At 39.8% G+C, this 9,645-nt stretch overlaps 1 long non-coding RNA gene across 1 annotated transcript; it reads left to right on the top strand.

Annotated features, from left to right (window-relative positions):
• The first annotated feature begins 2,405 nt into the window (after window positions 1-2,405).
• Window positions 2,406-9,645, top strand: LOC139744055 (uncharacterized). Its single transcript, XR_011711803.1, has 3 exons — window positions 2,406-2,600; window positions 5,860-6,105; window positions 9,507-9,645. It is a non-coding gene; the product is annotated as an uncharacterized lncRNA (long non-coding RNA).

The following is a 9,645-nucleotide window of genomic DNA, read 5'->3' on the forward strand; positions in this document are numbered from 1 at the left end:
TTCCAAACAGCTTTCAAGGAAGTTTTACGAGTTGATAAACGCAAAGCTGTTTTGAAAGCCCTTTCGGAAAGCCTTTTCGATGGCCGCAAATTTTTGCTTTCCGAAACAGGTTTCCTAAACAGGTTTTCAGAAACCTGTTTGTAAAAGCCTTTTGAAGTTGATAAACGCAAAGCTGTTTTGAAACGGCTTAGTAGTATTGTACTGCAGTTATGAACAATGCACGCCTTCTATGACCTCTTCTCCTCGGGTCGAATTGTGCAATGCAGCTGTGCAGTGACAGGCCAGTTATCGTGTTCGCGAAGAGTTGATAAACGCAACTATTTTGGAAGCCGTTTCTAAAGGGCTTTGGAAACGGCTTTTGAAAGCCGTCTAAACAGGAGAAAGTTGATAAACGCAGCCATAAACGCAAAGATGTTTTGAAACGGCTTTCTACTGCAGTTACGAAGCATGCACGCCTTATATAGGGCTCACACCCGTGAATAAAATGGAATGTCCTAGACCCCTTCACAAATTCATACCAAAGATACCAAAATAAATGAAGAAAAAAATTGATTAAAAATCAATGATGTAGTTTGGGAAAAAACTGAATAGCTGTAGATACTATATATGACTTCCTCTACAAACTGCATTTTGGTTCCTTGGAAGATAAAAGCTATTCTGATGGAATTTCAGGGGACTATTATATCATTGGGCACGTGTACGGAAAATAGGTGATTTTTTTTTTTTAGTGACTAGAACTCGTAGTCTGGCTTTGCGGACCCTTGAACAGAATTTGAGCTGAAGAACCCACCCTGGAAATTTGATGGATGAAAGGGTATAATTTATGTCACTTATCCAGGTTAGTGAAGCTGAAACACCTCATTTCTCCCAGCTATTTTACAGAATTTTTTGAAATTAGAATTTTAACACACGTCTCTATGGGGAATTATTTACGCACGCGTGTGAGCCCTGGGATGATCTCTTCTCCTCGGGTCGAATTGCGCAATGCAGCAGTGCAGTGACAGGCCAGTCAAGGCCGTGTCACACCATTCCGGGCAAGCTACGCGGGCTTGTGGCGAGGAGGTAGTTTCCAGCACGTAGCAGATTTTCAGCGGGCGAACAAGAATGTTTGCAATCATCATTCATGCCTTGTCATACCGTACGGGGGAAGTTTTGCGGCTTGACTTGCGGGGAAACAAATTTACTCCCCGGAGCTCTCCGCAGTTGGTCCGCACCTGTAAGTTTCTAGCGCGTAGTTGCCCGGAGGTGCTCACGCAAGTCCGATATAACCGCAGCCAAGTTTTGAGCATGACCAAAACTTTTTCAGGGTGAGTCGCGGGAATGCCCGAAGAGGTCCACGCAGAACGTACGTACGCCAGTAGGAGGCCCTTAGCGGCAGCACTTCCCAGGTAACTCCCACGCAGGTACTTCGCAGTCCCGTATGCAGCCAAAATAATGAAATTCAGTGGGATTTCAGCCATTCCATTAGAGGAATTCCTTCGCTGAGTTGTCATCCCCCACGCCACTGGTACAAAGGTCACACAGTATACTCGCAAGTATGATTTAAGTAGAACGCGTCCAGCAAGTAAGACACATGCGCTGACTCGCTGAAATCCTTTTCCGCCCTCAGGAATGTCCGGTATGCTAGAAAATCCTTACACGTAACAAGCCCGAGTAGCTTGCCCGGAAAGGTGTGACAGGGCCTAAACACGGTTGCGGGTAAAAATATATGCGTGCGCACCTCCGGGCGACTACGGTTGAGATACATGCTAGGTACTGTCATGTGCGGATCATCTACGGGGGCCTCCGGGTAGTCAAAAATGCTCTTTGCAAGTCGCACGCAAGGCTTGCCCGGAAAGGTGTGACACGGCCTTAATCGTGTTCGCGAAGAGTTGATAAACTCATCTTTTTTGGAAGCCGTTTCGAAAGGGCTTTGGAAAAGGCTTTTGAAAGCCGTTTAAACAGGGGAAAGATAATAAACGCACCTGAGTCAATTTACTCCCTTGTGTAAGAAACTCATGAAATCGCATGCTGATGAAATCGATTTACATAAACTAGTTACCTTTTTGAATGACGATTTCGATGATCACTCAAATTCACTCGAACTTGAATACGCGCATCGTTAAATCGAATGCAAATCTATTATTATTATTATTATTATTATTATTATCATTATTATTATTATTATTATTATTATCATTATTATTATTATTTTACTATTATTACCATTGTTATTTTATCATTACTATTATTACCATGATTATTTTATCATTATTATTGTTATTACCATTATTATTGTTATTTAGCTATTGCTATTATTTTTATTATAAGTATTGTTGTTGTTGTTGTTGTTGTTAATTGTTTTCTTTTCTTTCTTTTTTTTGGTTTCCCCAGGAATTTGCTCCATGCGAATGATGTTCGCAGTAACATCTTTTTTCGTCATCACAGCGTTGCATGTCATGCGCATCAATGTAAGCGTCGTCATGGCGATCATTGCACGTGCCAATCACAGCCAGGCTATGGAAGGTCACGTGATGAACTCGACCAGTCATCTCTGTCCAGACCGTCATAGTTTGCAAACGGATCGCGATGGCAACGCAAGTGAACATTCAACCAACCAGGTAGGTACAGTGTTAGTTAACTATGGGGCGCCAAGTGTCGCATGGTCCCTTTCGTTACGAAATCAGTCATTTCATCGACGAAATGACCATTACGTTACGAAATGACTGTATTTCGTTACGAAATGTGATAACGTACCGATGAAGAAGTGGGTAATGACAGTGAACAAAGGTGAAAAAGAAATGGCAAGATACTTTAAGTCTCCGTTTGAATGACTACTTATGCTATTACTGATGCGAAAAACAACAACAACGATGATGAATAAACACAGGGAGGTGACCTTACCTCCCTGATAAAACTGAAGTGACATGGAAGTGAATAGAATTAAAAAGAGAAACGTTTAGTACGAAAGAAAATGATGCAGAGAGATAAATCTTTCATTTTGTCTGCGTGTATACTCGTAACGATAACATTTTGTTATTTTTATTATCATTATTATCAGTATGATCAAATTATATTGTCAAAATTATTAAAGGACAAGTTCACCTTCATAAACATAAGGATTGAGAGAATGTAGCAATAGTAGTAGAACGCATCATTGAAAGTTTGAGGAAAATCGGACAATCCGTACAAAAGTTATGAATTTTTTAAGTGTTTGTGAAGTAACCGCTGGATGAGAAGACTACTGCAGTGTATGAATAACTTCGATGTCACATGCGTACAACAATATAAGGAAAATGTAAAGAGATTTTCACAAAATTTCATCTTTTGAAAAAGTACACATTCCCTTGACTCGTTACCGACATATGTTATGGGTAATATTATTCTCCCTGCCCTTAGAAAGAGGCAAGTCAAGTGCTCTTTTATTATGAGAAAAAAGTGAAAATATGTTAAATTTTCTTTACATTTTCTTTATACTGTTGTACGCATGTGACTCATAAGCTATAGTAGTCTCCTCATCCAGCGGTTCCAACACAAAAATTTGAAAAATTCATAACTTTTGCATCGATTGTCCAATTTTCCTCAAACTTTCACTGATGTGTTCTACTAATATTGCTGCATTCTCTCAATCCTTATGTTTATGAAGGTGAACTTGTCCTTTAATATTATTATTATTATTATTGTTATTATTATTATTATTATTATCATTATTATTAGCATTAGCATTACTACTACTATTACTCTCCTCATCATCATTATCATCACCATCATCATTATCATGAGTAGGAGTGGTAGTAGCAGTTGTATTAGACGTAATAGTAATTTTTGTTATTGAAGTTGAGTTGTATACCAGTATGTTCTAGTGGAGTGTCAGTCGATGTATCAGTTGCTGGAGGTATGACGAATGAGGAGACTACTAGAGGTTATGACGCCATGTGCTGACAGCAATTATAAAGAAAATTTAACATGCTTTCACTTTTTAGCATAATGACAGAGCACTTCGTCTTGACTAACCACTTTCAGAAAGCATGGGGAATAGTTGCTACCCTTAACATATGTCAGTTCCAAGTTGATGGAATGTGTAATTTTCATGAAAAAATGATTTGTGTGTGTGTGTGTGTGTGTGTGTGTGTGCTGACTTCAAAATTTGACCATTCCTTATTTACATCATGAGCACTTCAGCAAATGGTCAAAATCTGACTATTTCTTATTCACATCATGAGCACTTCATTCAGGGTTATTTGTTGCGGTTTTTTAAGCCTGGGCTTAGTAGCTTACCTAGAGAATGAAATTTGTTTGGAGCAGATATAATCTATAAAGAAAGGGGGAGGTAAGCTTTATTTTCTGCCTCTTAAGTTTTGGAATTGGTATTTTGATAAGTAGAAATGAAGAAGAGAAAAAGGAAAAAAAGTAATGATTATTTTAAGGTTCTTAGGAATATTATAGTTTTGCAGTTTATTAGTAGTTCATTTTGTTCTTCACCTCTGATGTGAAAATCAAATTAGGATTTATAGTATATAATCAGGAAATGGGTTAAATATACCTGTGTATAGGGGTGTATCGGTAAGGTTTCACTGACACATTTTGGGTATGTGTTTGGGAAGACTTTAAAGAATAACTTTTGTTTTTAATGGTGCACAAATCATTTAAAAATATTTTATATAGTTGGGGAAATAAAGTTTATCGTTGAGAGAATAAACCAGATTTTGGTGTTAAAAGGTGGGCAGTCATTTATGCATTATATTGCAGTGTGCTCAAATTTGTCCATGGTTGGCAATGTATGCAAATTATAATTAAGGGTGTAGGTGGAAGTTGTTTAGAAACGTATCCTGTATGCATAGTCAAGTTTTGTCTTTCGTTGGTAACATTCCAGGGAATTTCTACGGCTACCCAATTGGGGATGAGAGTTCCGTCTCTCTTTGTTGAATTCAATTTTTGTTGAATTCTAATGCCTTTTGATGCAAATTTTATGTAATGTGGCCTGTTGAAGGTGTGAGACTGTATGCTCATTGATGCTTAAAGGGGTCTATGGCCTGAGTGGGCTGAATTATACCCAGAACATACAGCGAGTGTGAAGTAGCTTCTCACATGTCACGTTTATATGAATAGCCAGGTTTTGCGCCAAAAACGTGGGCAGTCAGCCATGCATTACCATAATTGTAGTCTGCTCAGATGTGTTCATGGTTTGCTATGCATATAAGTTAAATCTGTTTGTCAAATTCCTTTGATGCAAATTTCTTTTGATGCACTTTGATGCAAATTTTATGCAATTACTGAGCCTTGTGAATGTGGCCTATTGAAGTTGTGAGATTGTATGCTCATTGATGCTTAAAAGGGGTCTATGGCCTGATGAGTGAGCTGAATTATACCCAGAACATACAGCAAGTGTGAAGTAGCTTCTCATATGCTATGTTTATATGAATAAGCCAGGTTTGGCGCCAAAAATTATGAGAATTATGCAGATTGTTATGTCATTTCTCTTATAAAAACAGGGTATGATTTGGTAAAAAGAATCAAATATATCGTACTGTGTGTTTGAAAAATGATTTAGCAGCACAAGAAAGAAGAATATAGCTTTCTTTTTTGTTGGTGGATGCATTAATTTTATTGTTAATATGGATTTCACATTCAATGAAGCTCAAATAAAGAATATTATAAAACAAAAAAAAGTGTGTGATTCCCTTCATAATTATTTTCATTACATTGTTGCCCACACATGGCGTCATGAACTGTAGTAGTCTCCTCAACTCCAACACTTTAAAATTTGTAACTTTTGCATCGATTATCCAATTTTCCTCAAACTTTCACTGAGATGTATTTTACTGATGTTGTTGCTATCACTCAATCCACATTTCTCTTTGGATTTTGGTTTCCTTTCAGCTTGCTCTACAGGACGCCAAGTTCCAATGGAGTAGCCATCTCCAGGAACTGCTCCTCGGCGCTTTTTACATGGGATACTGCGTTGCTATGGTACCCGCCGGATACCTCGCCGATCGCTTCGGAGGAAAATGGATAATGGCAGTAGGGCTAACGGTATCATCGCTTATGAATATCTTGGCTCCGCTGGCAGTAGAGAGCCATGTGGCCTTCTTCTTCGTTACGAGATTTATTTCTGGGGTAGCAGAGGTAAGGTTTTCTTCCCTTCCCCTCCTTTCCCTCTCTAAAAAAAAAACCACCCAAAGTAACAAACAAACAAGCAAACAACAACAACAAACGCACACACAAAATCACAAAAGTTATAAGTGTCGGATAAACTTGTGCATGCAATGACATTTTTAATCTGAAATTTCATCCTCTCTTTCTTTCCCACTCTATCCATCTCACTCTGTGTATATAGACATAAATAGTGTCTGCCAGCTGTTCACTTTTCTTTAGCTCACATGACCCGAAGGCTTCAGTGAGCTTTATTGCGATCGCTGTTCATCGGTCGCCCGTCGTGCGTCTTCCGTCGTCAGTCGTGTGTCGTGCGTAAGCTTTTGACATTTTCATCATCTTCTTAACAAAGAACCCCATGACGGATTTTCACCAAACTTAGCAGGTAGCATCCCTAAGGCGATAGGATCTCAATTTGTTCAAATGGGCACCATACTCTCCTCAGGGACCCCCCCCCCCCCCCCCGAAAAAAAAAAAGAATTAAGAAATCTTTAAAATCTTCTCAAGAACTAGAAGGGATTGAGAGAAGTTGAGTACATTGATGACTGTAGTTTCAAGTTTTGTTTTTGTTTGTTTTTCATGGCAGATCCATTGGTGCCCCTTGGAGCGGGGGGGGGGGGATCCGATAGGGGGGGGGGGGGGGGGGGGGGGGGGGGGGGGGGGGGGGGGTGAGTGGTTACTAAATTCTACATTTTCACCTTATGCTTGAAACCCCGTGACGAATTTCCACCAAACTTGCCAAGTAGCATCCCTAGGTTGACAGGATCTCAGTTCGTTCAAATGGGCCCATGCTCCCCCTGGACTTGATAAGGAATCTTTAAAAAATCTTCTCTTGAACCTAAAGATATAGAATTAAGTTAAAACTATGAGTAAGTACATTGATGACTGTAGTTTCCCCCTTGGGGCCGTGGGGGCCTGGCGTCCAAATTTGGGCCTTAATTGTATATTTTCATCTTTTTGAGAACACATGGTCATATTCAAAAAATTTGACTGGTGTAATCGCTAGGGTGAAAAATATAAATGAGGAAAAATAAAAGTGTCACCATTCACCACCTGCATGGGGCTCCCTGGAGCTTAATGCCGGAGGGGGGGGGGGGGGGAGAGAAGGGAGAATAGACAAACCCTTATCTCAAACTGAAAGTGATAAGCTAAAGTAGTGTTATGTGTAATTTAGATAAGTAACTGTAGTTTCAAGTTTGTTCGTGGCAGATCGAGAGCCGGAGGAAGGGGGGGGGGGGGGATTGGGAGGAGGGAAGGGAGACCAAATTAGGACCAATCTTCACATTTAACCTTCTCGAAAATTCATGGTCAGATTTTAACCGAATTTGGATGGGATTATCGCCACTGTAATAGATATGTAGGTATCTTTTTATGCAAATGGGCACCATTTCCCACTTCACGGGGGGGGGGGGGGGGGGCTCCAAGGGACACAGTGCCCCCAAATTCAAGAAATATAAATATGAATTTCTATCCAGAACTAGAAGAGATGAGCTAAGTTAGTGCTCTGAGTAAGTTTCAGGTGTGCAGTGTTCTCAGATAGTAGTCTTCCAGAATGCGTGGCAGGTGAACTTGCAATACTCAGGTGAGCGCGAGCCCCCTCCCCTCCCCCCCCCCCCCCCTCTCTCTCTCTCTCTATCTCCCCGTCTCGTGTTGTTGCTCCTTTTTTTCGAGCAGTGATTTTCAAATGAATTTCTTCTTTTTTTTTCGTGGAAGTCAAAGGTAATTTGGAATAGGTAGAGATAATCTTTCCTCGTACCTTGTTGAAGAAGGGAGTATTATGAATTGAAGACCTGATTATATAGGGCCTAAGAACGACCCAAGTCCAATTTTTGGCCAAATTCAGTTTGACATGGGAAATTGTAGCTTATGCATGGACTCATTTTGTGTATAAATGATAAATCCTAATTACCCCCGGAAGTGCCTGAAATGAATGAGTTAAATCTTATATTAATCAATAATGTAAGAATGAAGGACTTGGGTCATTCTTACATTCATATAATAGCGCCCTCTCTCATCCTTCTCTCATCTCTATAGCAGAATATCATGTATATGAATCAAAGAACGACCCAAGTCCACCACACAAAATGGCCTCCCCACAATTAATGTAAATGTTAATTGTCATAATAATATATGTTCTAATTTGTATATACAATGTTGCCTTCCCATCACAGTTAAATAAAATATTATTGGAGATATAAAAAAGATATGAAGTTTGTTTTAGTTTACTCGAAATGGTCTTCCATGGACTTGGGTCGTTCTTGTATTCATTTACTCAATTGTGCAACGTATCAAAACGGAAAGTAAGATTCAGAGAGGATCTTAAGATCCAGGGCAGTCGATGACACTTAGATTTTTTACAACCAAACCTCACATCGTTCTGTCATCCAAAGACTTTACAATCTCATTCCGTAAAGGGTGCGACTGGCATTAGATATAGAGATGAAATATATCTAAGAAATATCCCATTTTATGCATAGAAAAGACGACGTTATTTTATCTTTTCGCCATTTTAAAGAAAATCATTTCATCATTTGTTATTTGGAAGTCTGATTAACTCACGACGAGGTGATAATAAGCCTCTTGCAGTGTCACCCAACTGCTGTCAAATAAAAAAGTCTCTTGGCTCTGTTCGCTTGCTCACTACAGCCAGACCATGAATAATCCAAAAGTTTTGTCCTGGACAAATCAAAACAGACTATTAGGGCGGTGAGTTGGCTCAGTCGTTAGCGCGTCTGCCTCACGATCACGCGGCCCGGGTTCGAACCCGAGTCTGGTTTGAGCAATGTTGTGTGTAAGCATACCGTCCCCTCTAGCAAGAGGCAAAAACACTCTGTCCCTCGGATAGGACATAAAATGGAGGTCCCGTGTATGAGAGAGTAACAACTCATGTAAAGATCACGTAACAACTCACGTAAAAGATCCCGCTTCATTCATTCATCGCAAAGAGCCGGGTGTTTATCCCGGTGAAGTGGTCCCACCTCACTTCCAACTGGACCCCATGGAAGACCAGCTTAACGTAGCTGAATATGGGCTATCCAGCCATCTTCTCAGATGGAAAATGAACAAACAAACAAACTATTAGCTCCGCACACATATTGTGAATGCAAGTAAAGTACTTGTGCGATAAAGAAGAAGATTTATGCGATATTTGGATAAACAAATACATTAAACATGTGAGTCTTCATGAAGGACACTTTATTGAAGAGTCCTTGGAGGAATCTTGAGATTTCCGTCCCTGGATAGCCTACTCATTGCAAATATTCCCTGAGTATTCTAGTAACTCCGGCTTAGAACACAAGCACGAATATTCATTCTCACTTTACCTTGATGTTGATATCGTTTCGTATATATCTTTTCAATGTTTTTCACAACAGACAACATCATTCCCAGCAGCAAGCACTCTGGTTACCAAGTGGGCTCCCGAGAAGGAAAGAACGAAAATGACACTATTGATCGTATCAGGTAATGACATGCCATTTATAATTATGCCGAAAACCATAACCCGCTGTTTGC

This window comes from Diadema antillarum, unplaced genomic scaffold (assembly GCF_040938485.1).
Source record: "Diadema antillarum isolate AM-2024a unplaced genomic scaffold, OU_Dant_1.0 seq00001133_RagTag, whole genome shotgun sequence".
Classification (NCBI taxonomy): Eukaryota; Metazoa; Echinodermata; class Echinoidea; order Diadematoida; family Diadematidae; genus Diadema; species Diadema antillarum.